General features: G+C 32.9%; 1 protein-coding gene across 4 annotated transcripts in view; it reads right to left on the bottom strand.

Annotated features, from left to right (window-relative positions):
- Positions 1 to 13235, bottom strand: part of LOC136974385 (copine-5-like) — a 71725-nt gene that overhangs the window by 44606 nt on the left and 13884 nt on the right. For 2 of the 4 annotated variants that reach the window (XM_067269246.1, XM_067269247.1), the window contains exon 1: positions 10769 to 10893. The exons of the other annotated variants lie outside the window; for them this stretch is intronic. The gene's annotated coding sequence lies outside the window, so the exon portion shown is untranslated. Of the gene's footprint in view, positions 1 to 10768; positions 10894 to 13235 lie in introns of those variants that run through there. 4 annotated transcript variants of the gene reach the window in all.

Raw genomic sequence — 13235 nt, 5'->3', positions numbered from 1 at the left:
TAATTTTATTCATCAATAATCTAGCACGAGTTCTCTTATTAATGTAATGCATACGGAATAAACCATTAGATGAAAATGTAACCCCCAAATATTTGTAGTTAGGGACAACTTGAATTGGAGAACCCTTAAACCACCATTTATCCACCCTCGCACTCTTACCACCTCTTCGAAAAACAATAATCTTAGACTTATTCAAATTCAATTTCAAACCGCTTTCATCTAAATAAATTGCCAATTTATCAATCTAGCTTTGAAGTCCAACCACAGAATCAGATAAAATTACAATATCATTTGCTTAAGCCAGTATTTTAATTTGGAAACCATCTATTTCTATACCATCACCAGAAGAGTTAATAATATCAAAGAGATCATTCAAAAAAAATACTAAACAAGATTAGGCTCAAAATACAGCCCCGCTTAACACCAGTCTTAGAAAACATTAATGGCGAACAATTACCTCCAACTCTTACCATAAGCAAGGAGTTTTCACAGAAAGCAACAAGTAAGGATATAAATTTATAACTGAAACCATAACACAACATCTTTGACCACAACGAATTCCTACAGACTCTGTCAAACGCAGAAGATAAATCAACAAAAAATACACACACCTTCCTACGTTTTCGTAAAAAAGTTTTCTGAATAACCGTGTACAAAACAAAAATATTATCCAATGTGGAATAACTAGCCCAGAAACCTGGCTGATTTTCATGCAATATATTTTTAACTTCTAACCATCGAGTCAATCTTCTATACAAAATAATACAAAACAATTTCGAAACACAAGATCATAACCAGATGCCTCTATAATTACCAGGAACATCCTTCCTACTATTCTTAAAAATCTTAATTAAAATACTCGTCTTCCAAAACTCCGGTATTAACCCAGTATCAAAAATCTTTGAGAAAAGACTCAAAAGATGTGGTCTCGACGTCTCAAAATTCCAAAATTCCATTGGGATCCCATCAAAACCTGAGGCTTTGTTTGGCTTATACTTCTTCAAGGCATCATTAAGCTCACTTACAGAAAATTCGTGGTCCAAAAGTTCATCATACCAATTCCTACAATAATTAAAAATCGAAATATCCGCAAAATAAGAGTCCAAGGAACCAAATAAATTAAAAAAGTGATGAAACCAATCATCAATAGGAATAAAGCTGAAGTTACAAATACGGATTGCAATTGCTGGATCCCTCATCCAGCAATCCAGCTGGATCCAGTGCATTCTTCGGCCTGCTGGATCCGCAAATACTCAATTAACTTTCTAAATAATTGCACAAAAGTCTACGTCGTCGCGTTGCCGCTTTGCTAACTACTAGACTGCTACTAATTACTTACTCACTACTTTATTAACACTAATAATTAAATTACTTATAAATAAACTATACTTTAATTAATCCAGCAAAATTTAATAAAATAATAACGTATTCAATCGCTTTTAACGATCTTCCTCAGTTACAAAAAAATACAACATTAACTATAGAACATAAAATGTGTTTGGAATAAATATAAAAAGAATAGTGCTTAATTACATCCCATTTTTTAAACAAGATACATAGATGTACTGCCAGGTCTGATAATTTTCGTATTGTATACCGATGTAATCCCACTGTTTTCGAACTTTTAAGAAACGATAAAAAGAAAGAGAATCGGAATTCAACAACGGGTATATATTCGGTGCCTTTACACAACCAACGTTTCAATTCCAAGCTTGTTTATGTGGGTGCAACGATGCGCAGTTTAAAACAAAGGCTCAAGAGCACAAATATACAATCAGTAAGAACCTTGACAACACTGCGCTGGCATCATACGAAAGACAGAAGGATGTTAACGTCCAATGGGATCAAGCGGCAATTCTAAAAACGACGACGAGTAGGCAAACGGTCAAACATCTTGAGAGATTGGAAATCTGCAAGGTGCACATGACAACTGGTTGTATAAACCATAGAGATGCGGACTCATTGTCTACCGTGTGGAGATCCTTTTACATTAATTAATGTTATTAACGGACAATGCTGGTTTCGTTGGATCTTATATACAGGGTGTTTTGTTTTAACTGACGGTACTAAGAGACATCTGTAGAGCAATCTAACAGCCGGACTGTCGCCAAATTTGGGAGAGTGACTAAGGACGACATGGGAAAGAGATTCCGCGAAGAAAAAAGTAGTACCCAAATTTGCCGGTAGGGGTGGATTTGGCGCTGTTGTAGCAAAACAGCTAAGAATCTGCATAAAATCCAGCTGCAATTAACAAACACACGAATGAATAATCAGACAGCGATTTCAGTGTAATAACGAAAGTTTAATTAATCAGCAAATAACCTTCTCCCTTCTTCAATGTGATCACCGTCCTGCTGGACAACTCATTGCATCCTGAACACCGTGTTCTCTATGGCCGAACGTAACATGTCCGCAGGAATGTTCATCACAGTTCGAGAAATGTTGTCCTTCAAAGTCATTAAGTTTGGGACACTACCAAGATAGACCTTGGACTTTAAGTAACCCCACAGGAAAAAGTAACATGGGGTTAGATCCGGAAAGCGAGACGGCCGTGCAAGTGGAAAAAAGCAACTGATGACCCTTTCTTCAGTGAAGTGCTGGTAGCTTTTTCGCTACAACAGCTCCAAATCCTCCTCTACCGGCGAATTTAGGTACTACTTTTTTCTTCGCGGAATCTTCCGCGAAGAAAAAAAGTCATACCTAAATTCTATCTCTTTTCCATGTCGTCCTTAGTCATTCTCCCAAATTTGGCGACAGTCCGGCTGTTAGATTGCTCTACAGATGTTTCTGAGTACCGTCAGTTTAAAAAAAGCACCCTGTATATATTTTTTCCGCTATTTATTTTGTTTATTTATCTATATTTTGTCCATTTGGGCGTTTTCCATTTATTGTTATATTTATTCCGAACACATTTTATGTTCTATATTTAATGTTCTATTTTTTTTTGTAACCGAGGAAGATCGTTAAAAACCTTAGATTGAAAACCTTATTATTTTATTAAATTTTGCTGGATTGATAAAGGTGTAGTTTATTTAACTTATTCTACTTCCAGTACATAGTTTTATATACTTATAAATAACTACAGACTAATATGTAGAGCCTATATATGAAAACTGGTAAGACTGATAGCCACTTAGCCACTGATTATCCGTCCTTACATTATTATACTATATTAATATAAATTAATCAGTAGTATTACCTTTGCTATTATTTAACTTAAGATTACATTATAATTATAATCTAACTAAGCATTTGAAGTTAATTATCTCTATCTCGAGTGTTAAGCCGAACCAAAGTTAGGTTTACTACCTAAATATGTAAGTTTTACTGATTTATAGTGACCAGTCTAAATAATAAAAGTTTCTTAAGTATTTTTTTAGAATGTTTTATTTCATTAAAAAAATCATAAATTGCAGGATAGATAGATAGACAGATAACACTTTATTGCACCAAAAATACATCCACGCTGGATCCGCGCTGGATCCAGCTGGAATGATTTCAATCCAGCAAAAATCCAGCTGGATTCAAAACACTGCTGGATTGCAATCCCTAGTTACAAAACTTAGCCTGCTTAACATGTCGGAAATAATTCCAAAAAAGTCTATTATCTTCCCTAAAACAATTCTGAATTTTACCAGCAAATAATTTTTTTTTCGCAATGCAAAACCGCTTCACCAAACTTCGTAATGTAACAAAATGCAAACAATCATTAGAATCATTACTCTTCCTAAAAGATCTCCAGGCTCTAGTCCTAGCGCTAATTAACATCCTACAGTCCGAATCAAACCACGAAAAAGAATTCCCATGTCTCCTGATATTAAATCCCCACTTACAAGCCAAACTAAAAAGACAATTACTCAGGTCTTCCATTGAATCAAACTTATTCGAGATACATATTTCCTCCATAGCCAACCTTAAATCATCCTTTCTAGATTCGTTCCAAAACAATCTATTAATTCTCCGTCTCTTCTCTAAAGAGACCGATCTATCATTGCCACAAGCCAGTCGTAAAATCAAAGGGTTATGGTCGGAATTCAAAAACTGATCCATCGTAAGAGAGAGAACATCTTTCCAAATTAGCAGAAAAACTATGACCAAATCAATAACAGAACAACCACGACTAGAGATAAAAGAATATTCACCCGCTTCATCTCCTAAACATCTCCCATTAACAATAATCATATTTAAATCATCACATAAATGAAGCAACTTTTTACCACAAGAATCAATTACCAAGTCTTTCAAATTCCTATGCAGAGGACAAACAATATTAAAAGAATTGCAAAATGTGTCAGAAATAATATTCTCCAATCCAATCCTAACATTAAAGTCACCAGCAATCAATACATTCCTATTATCTAATATCAAACCAGTTAAAGTATCAAAAATAGACTGCCAGTCATTTTTCCGAAAATAAACAAAACATACCAGAATATTACCAAGTTCGGCACCAAATTTGACAAGTATTAGAAAGTCGTCTTGGTAAACAACAACAAAGGGAAAAGAAGATCTTATTGCTAATAACCAGTCTGCACAATAATGACCTTTTGCATGCAACTTAAAAGCCTTTCCAAAATGGAGATTATAACCTTGCAGACAATCAGTTATGTCCAAATTTCAATTAGAACCATACCAAGTTTCAGAAAGAAATATAATATCATACTGCAATAAATACTTCCAGAAAAACTCAGGTTTATTAAATAAACCAGCACAATTCCAAATTAAAAACGAAGTACTCCTATCCGGCAATTGCTAGGATGAAACAGGCTTAACCCGGTCACAGTCAACATCGTAAAAGTACTTCGTTCCATCAATAATAATTTTATCATGAACTATTTTTACCATTCGCACTCCAGAAACTTTTGATTGTCTATCGAAATCCCAAAGCATAAATCTAATATTTCTCAATCTAGGAGAAAAGTCATCATTTACATAGACACCATCTGCTTTTAATTCCAAAATTCGTTTCTTAAAATTAATTTTTTCATAATAATCAACAAAAGTACAAATAATTAATCTAGGGCAGTGATTCTCAAACTTTTTCGATCCACTGCCCCTTTTGTTCCATAAAGTTATACCCAACACCCCCGTGTGAGAAAGGATTGGAAATATTCTTAGGAAAACTTTTCTATGAATCTCACACTTCGTGCCCTTATCGTACATTGTTCTCGACATCTGCAAACCATTGAATGCAATGTTTCCTCTTATCCGTTTGACAGAGGAAAGGGAACTTTTACCTTTGATCACCGTTCAGTACCCTGCCTCCAGCGCCCCCCTAGATTTACTCACCGCCCACAAGGGGCGTTATCGCCCACTTTGAGAAACACTGATCTAGGGGAATTAGCCTTTTTCTTTCCCACTCTCATTGCCCTACCAATCTTAATGTCGGGCATCTGTAAGATTCGCATAGCAAATTCAACTGTTTTCTCTTTCGTTTCTAGAGATGATTCATCCCGGACCTCTTCTAAACCGGAAATGACAACATTATTTATTCGACGTTGGTTATCCAAAAAGTCAAGTTTAGGAGTAATATCATTAAACTTTTTCGTAACATTACTTTGATCGCTTAAACTACAATTTTTATCAGCCAATTTTTCTAATATTTCCAATCTATTATCTAAGTCGGCCAAACTTTCATCCAAATTTTTTACCATTCGGATACATAATTTAATCTAGAAATAAGTTCGTCGACATTAGAATTCGTGGAGAAATGTAAATGCAACAGAACACGTATATCCTCTTCGAGGTTAAAATTTTCTCCTTCCGGAAGATATGCAAATTCTTCATCCTCGCGACTCTTCAAAGATTTCTTTTTACTACTAATCTCTCCTTCCCGAAAGCTCGGCGAATACGACTTTCTTTTCGGATTAACTACCACAATAGTAAAGACTTACCTATAAAAAAGAAATAAGTTAGTAACGAAGACACAGCACTGACAGATGCTCCCCTAGCACCAGTATAATTGTTCTGTTAATGATTAATGTCCATGTTGACAAATATATCATCATTATACATTATCAATGTCTATCAAATATATACAGTTTTGAAGAATATTTCATTGTATTGAAAAGATTAGAAATAAAGACAAGATCAGAAAATATGATATTAATTTAATAAAATATTCCATTATACTAGACAGTTCTAATCTTTCAAAATATCATCCTTTTGCCATTCTAAATCAATAAGAAAGTTTTAAACCTTAAAACAACTAACAATGTTCTCTTGATTTTGATCTGTAACTGATGTGCAAATCAATCTGTACAAGTTTGTTAGAATAATGTTTATAATAAACAAGATAAAATAAGATTTGAGCCTGACACTTATCACAAAGATAATAAAGAACTTGTCATTGTATTTCAGATTATCTGATATATTCAATGCCATAACTGGCAGAGTAATAATGAATATCCATCAAATTCAACAAAAATTTTACCTGCAAGTAGAAGACTGACACTTTTGAAGCATTCCAAATGTCATTCCTCAATTCTCCAATGGAGTTAAGATATACACATTTATCACAACAAAGACTGATACCGCTGTATCAGTCTTTGTTGTGATAAATGGCTAGTATCGCTGGTTCACAATGTTACTCCTTGCAAATAAACTTTTAATTTGATCATCTGGTATTAAAGAAACAAATGCAAATTCTTATTGCATTTTAAAGAACAATTTACTCTGTGCCAACAAGAATGTGGTGCAAACACTAAATAACAAATGCCCCAAAAAATTCTATTTGTGAAAAGATATGTAAGCTGTGAAATTACAAAAAGACAAAAGGAGGAATATTTATTTGGTGAATGACATTTTCATATACAGTCAAACCTGTTTTTGTGCGGTCTTTTTCCGTGTGATTTTTATTTGTGCGATTTGTTTTGTGCAATTTTTTTTTTGTGAGGCATATGAAAATTTCAATCAAATTGGAACATAATTGACTCCTGTAAAATTTTTTAAAACTCTATTGGTTGTTTTCTATGACATCATCAGGTTTTTTTCATTTTTTATTCAGAAAAATTTTTTTCTCGTACGTTTTTTCGGTCCCCTCTTATTTTAATAGCATAAAAACCATAAATATTATGTTATATTTGAACAGATGCGGTAAGTTAGCTCCCCTCCAGCTTTGGACTGCGGGTGTGAAATTTCACGCCTTGTTAAATGAAATAACACTTCCTGCTGCTATATTTATCACATAAAATCATTATTTAACGATTATTTTTAACTTTTTAATGTTAGATTCGTATTTAAGTGGAAATAATTAATTAATATAAAAATTAAAATTCTTAGAGGATTTTTTTCCCCATTAGGTGTTGCGGAAAAAGGCCCGAGGAGTTAAAAAAGCAATTCCTAGTTATTTCGAACGGTTTCGAGTTATTTTCTACGTGAGACTTTTTTTATGCGGTCCCTATTCACCGCATAAAAAAAATATATTTTTAATTGTGTTGCAAACACTATTTTTTATAGCCACTCGTGAAGTTTCGCGCGATTTTTTTAATGCATTTTCTTTTATGGGGTCCCTATCCCCCGCACAAAAACAGGTTTGACTGTAATAGAAATACAGTAAACTCCCCACTAACTCAGATTATAGGAGATAAAGGTTGTCCAAGTTAGAAAGGTGTTTTCTCCAATGACATGGAAAACAAGAACATTGATATACGAGTATTAACATACAGTAATTTATTACAATTGGCTCTATACATAAGTTTTACCGAACTGAGATTATACTGCTGAATTTATTACAGGAAATGAGCTAAAAAACTTTCATGACAATATACAGTAAACAATAGCATACACTCTTTAGTAACTTACCAACGATAGTAAGGTAATGCACAGTATTGCAGAAACTTTCAGATATCAAAAACACTCATTAATTATAATTTTTCTATTGTCATGAAATTTTAAATTACTGTTTCAAAAAAATTTGTTCAAGTTATGCAAAGTCCAAGTTAGTGGGAGTTTACTATATTTATTATAAATCAGATAAACATTTTATCATAAATAGGATAAAAATAAAATTATAATTTTAAACAAAAAGGAATCTTCAAATAAAAATATTTAAGTAAATTAAACGAATATGCTTTAATTAGAGTAAATGCAAAACAGCTGATTCAAAAAAGGATGGTCAGGCGATAAGCGAAAAGGATGATTGAAAAAGATGCATGATAAATCAAAATCATATGTTACTAGGGCCATTTTTTTTCAACCTTCAATGGTTCATGAAACAAAGACAAGTGTAAATAACAAAATGAATTTATTACTAAAAGTTAAGTACATACATGGTAACTTTTCAACATAATCACCATGAAGATTGAGGAATTTGTCATATCTCTAAACGAGCTTTGCAATCCCCTCTTCGTAGAATGTTGCCGTCAATGACTCGAGATGGGCCTTACCGTTGTTTTGAAGATCGTCATTAGTCTCGAACCTCTGCCCTCCTAGCCACTTTTTCGGTTCGGGGAAGAGGTGGAAATTTTTACGCATTAAAGGTGTGTGAAAACTTCCGCCTTTCGGACTTCCAACCGGCTTGAAACTTTTTAAACACCCAGTGTATAGCCTCCATTTAGCGCCAAGCGACTTCCACCTCTTTCCTGAACTTAGGAGGGCGGAGGTTCGAGACTAACGATCTTCAAAACAACGGTAAGGCCCATCTCGAGTCATTGGCGGCAACATTCTACGAAGAGGGGATTGCAAAGCTCGTTTAGAGATATGACAAATTCCTCAATCTTCATGGTGATTATGTTGAAAAGTTACCATGTATGTACCTAACTTTTAGTAATAAATTCATTTTGTTATTTACACTTGTCTTTGTTTCATGAACCATTGGAGGTTGAAAAAAAATGGCCCCAGTAACACATGATTTTGATTTATCATGCATCTTTTTCAATCATCCTTTTGGCTTATTGCCTGATCATCCTTTTTTGAATCAGCTTTTTTATGCAGAAGCCAAGAAATATGACTGCTCTAACAATTTATGCGTCTGATCCGGACATAGTACCTGATTTTAAGAAAGCCAAAATTATCCGCACCACAAGGCACATACAGCACATCAAGTGGCTGGAGGCTGCCAGTATATACTTAGCTAGTGTTAGCAATAACCAATGCATCAATCATAAAAAAGAGATCATGCTATCAGTAGTGTGGCAGGTGCTTACGAGCAGTAATCTATGATTGCCGTATGGCAATTGACTGCGCATGACGGAGAAAGACGTAAACGGGAGGCGTGCATTCGAAGGTTCTAATGTTTGAATTTCTTGTTCCAAGATCTGCATTCCATCAAAGATTCAAAAATTACCCGAGGAAGAACCGTCATCGTGGTTCGAAAATGTTCGTAAGAAGATATTTAAATTGGTTGCAGTTACGTACAAGTAGAAGAACGCACCGGTAACAGGTTTGAAGAGTTTGGTTAATATTCTCCGGTGTTGTAATAACGAAGTATGATATTTACACTTGTCTTTGTTTTATGGGCCATCGGAGGTTGAAAAAAACCACTTACATACGTTGCATGCCAGATGATTTCTCCCTAAGTGTCACTTTGGGCACACATGCCATAGGTTTGCCACTCAAGATATAAGTACACCTATCTCTCTTTTTGCACAGTGGATACATTTGAAAGAACGTCACATAAAATAAAAATCATGTAAAAAAGTACAGTACATACATCCTGAATAAAAATGTTTGATATGATCTACAACTTCAATGGAACAAAAATATAAGCAATTTACAAAATAAACATGAGCTTTTTTATTCTAGCATCGTTTATATTTAACATTGTACATTTTAATATTTACATTAACATGTAAATATACCAAACACAAGGTAGCATAAAAAACAAACTCAACATACAGGAAGTATTCCCTGATGAACAGTACAGTACATATAGTACAGTACTATGCTTAAGAGAGATAAATAAACTCTTGATTTCAAACAAAAAGAGTAACTATTTTAACAAAAAAGTAAATTAAAAAATTTTCAAATAAACTTTTTTTTTCCATGAAAAAAAAATGATCATGTTAAAAGAGGATTGGTTTTTTGTTTATCAACTGCATTATTTCAAAAATTCCATAAAAATAACTGTGCAACCAGAGTGATAGGTGTACAGATGGTTCCTAAAAGATTGTCGGCATTTTAATGTTCTATTGAGTATGATATACGATATCAAACCTTATATGAAATGAAAGAGCAACTTTAGCTTTTACCTCAGACATCACAAGGAAATATTTGAATCCAAATGGTGGATTGGACATAATAGGTTCTCAGGACATGGTTTTCCTTAGATAGTTCCCAGGATTTCTCAACCTCAGCCCATGGAGATACTTAATAAGATCACATGTATGGGCCATCACTAAGTGCCTGCCTGACCAAGTTAAGACAGGATTGTCAGTCATTGAATCCAAAGCAGCAGACATAATGACTAGAATATGGCAGGAACGCAACTACAGGCTATATGCATGTTGCATTAAGGATACTTACACTGAGCACTTTGAAATGTCAGAGATAAAAACTTGAGTTGTGTTTCATATAAGTTTGTTATTGTATACACATCTATGAGTAACATTAAAACTCCAACAATGTTTTATAAACACCTATATTTATATACTGAAAATGGTAATTTATTAGTAAATTTGGAACTAAATACTACCATTACTACGGTTAATTTTCTTCAGAGTTAGCAACCACAAGTACATTTATCCTTCTATGGCACTAAGCTACTTTGCTCATTTCTAAACATGAAACACATACATTAGACTAGTTTCCAATAAATCTGCAAGCCTACCTATATATTCCTCTCCGTTTTCTGAAGCATAAAAGCCCGTGTCATTTGGAGAAGAACAGTTTAAATTCGTTTTCCTGTTGTTTAAAATCCATTGCACCATAACCACTGCATTGGATAAAATTCTATACATATTAAGAAAAAATACATTAATATTTAAAACAATTATAATTTTAATGAAAAACAAAGAAGTCTACGAAAAAGTCTAACTATATAATGTACACACACATTTGTCATGGAATTTGATTCAGTTTTATTTCATAAAAATAAAAATTACCATACATACACTGAGCCAATACTATACAGACAAGAATCCAAATAATGCTAATACATTTCTTAAGCTAATAATTGTGTTATATTTAAGAAATTTTTATATAGTATCTGAATGAAAAATGAAAGAAGACATATTACATGAGAAATTAAAAGAAAACATTTATATCTAGAAAGTCTAAGGAAATATTAATGAAGGTTCTAATGCCAGGTTCTGTTGCATTTGTATTAATTTAATAGAAAAATAAAATAGCAGCAATGGTGCTACTTATTGATAGAATACATGCAAGAAACATCACAGCAAAGATACAGTTTCAAATTCCATAAATAACAATTGTACAGTGATGTTTTGTACTGTGTACCTACTTTTCCTATGCATTTTACCTTTTATTTCACATTTATTACTGTATTTTGTATCAACATTTAACTATTTGTACCTTTATTACTGTAACTCGTTACCACCGGGTAGTGCTCTGCGGAACCCAGCACGTACCATTGTGTGCATTAATAAAGATAATGAATGAATGTATTTATTTTCGTAGATGATCATAATCTTTCCTACAAAACTTCATACAAAAGAGTCAAATACTGCCTTCAAAGTAAGCTGTTCTGCATCTACAGGCTCCTGCCAGCATCTGTACTACTTGTCGAAGTGACCTAGAAGCCTATTTTGGTTCCTCCGCAATAGCTTTCTTTGCTGCAGCTTCCACTCTGCTGCTTACTGAATTCTACACCCTATGAATGCCGCTTTCATTTTAAGAAACAGATAAAATTCTGCAGGAGCAAAATAAAAGAAGTAAGGAAATTGGAAAAGCATCATTATGTCCTTCTTTGTTACATATTCACTGAAGAGACATGACTGACAGATGCCAAGATGAAAACTGTGGTAACTAGAGCAATTGAAGACCATAGAAAATAGGTTTCCATTATTGTTTTTATTTGACAAATAGTATGAATGCTAGCAGAAGGTACAAATTTTGAAGGTGGTCTTCCATAAATACTTATACAGTTAATGAAATAGAAGGTATATTAAAAGTTTAGTTCATTTTTGCCTCTACCACATGATAAAAGTAAAAACTTTCCTCCTAAAATAGGGATGCATCTCATATAACAACACAAATTATACAATGGATAATACAGGAACTATACAATATGGAAATTACTTAAATTTCTGCTAGTTTCTCTGTTAATTTCACATAAATTATAAAATATCATATGAAAAAAGTTTAACAAAATCTCAATTCACCATGAACAAGAATCACAGTTTTGCTAATTTCATTTAATTAATCAAACTTTAAGATTCCACTGAAAGATATTTAAAAAAAAAAAAAAAAATTGTTACCATAAAAAAGAAGTCAATTATTATTATTAACAAATAAAATAAAATATTCACTGAAAGAAAAAGTTACTTCATTAACTGTGAAATTCATTAAACCAGATTCATTGAACCATAACTTGTCTAATTAAATATATAAAATTATATCTATATATCTAATTATTCAAGTTATGGACTGACAAATCCAGCATTCTTAGTTAATTAATTCATAATTCGTGCTTAGTTTACCGTATAATTAAAAAATCTGACAAGAGCTCCTGCACAACTTTCCTGACATTTAAAAAAAGGTTAAACCTTATTTTTTGGAATAGGGAGTGAGTTTTTGAAAAAATTGTAAATGCTATTAGTTGTTTTAAATAAGTTCTACACTCACACGAGTAAATTTTCATTTAGTCTGATCCCACTTACGATACTTCCCTTTCTATCTTTTCTCTCCCTAAATTTATAGTCTCCAAAATATAACAGTATCAATGGCCTAAGTGTGAAACTATTCATGCAAATTTCAAAATTTTTGGTCTACGAGGTCCTGAGATATAAAGAAAAATACAGGTCAACACACATACTGTACATACACAAAATTCTACTCCCTTTTTTTGATGTTTTTGGAATCAGGGAGAACTTAAAATGTCAAGAAATACAAAACACCAGGACCAATTACAGTATATTTCCTCCATTACTTTAACAGCTGGAAAAGATATAAATAACAAAAGCACGTACTGGAAACAGAATAAATTAAAAAACTACACCTTAATCAATCCAGCAAAAATTTAATATAATAAAAACGTTTTCAATCGTTTTTAACGATCTTCATCAGTTACAGAAAACACAGAACATAAAATGATTTTGGAATCAATATAAAAAATT

This window comes from Centruroides vittatus, unplaced genomic scaffold, assembly GCF_030686945.1.
Source record: "Centruroides vittatus isolate TY-2023 unplaced genomic scaffold, ASM3068694v2 contig_349, whole genome shotgun sequence".
Lineage (NCBI taxonomy): Eukaryota > Metazoa > Arthropoda > Arachnida > Scorpiones > Buthidae > Centruroides > Centruroides vittatus.
Note: the sequence above shows the minus strand (reverse complement) of the source record. Positions and strands in the feature narration are given on the sequence as shown.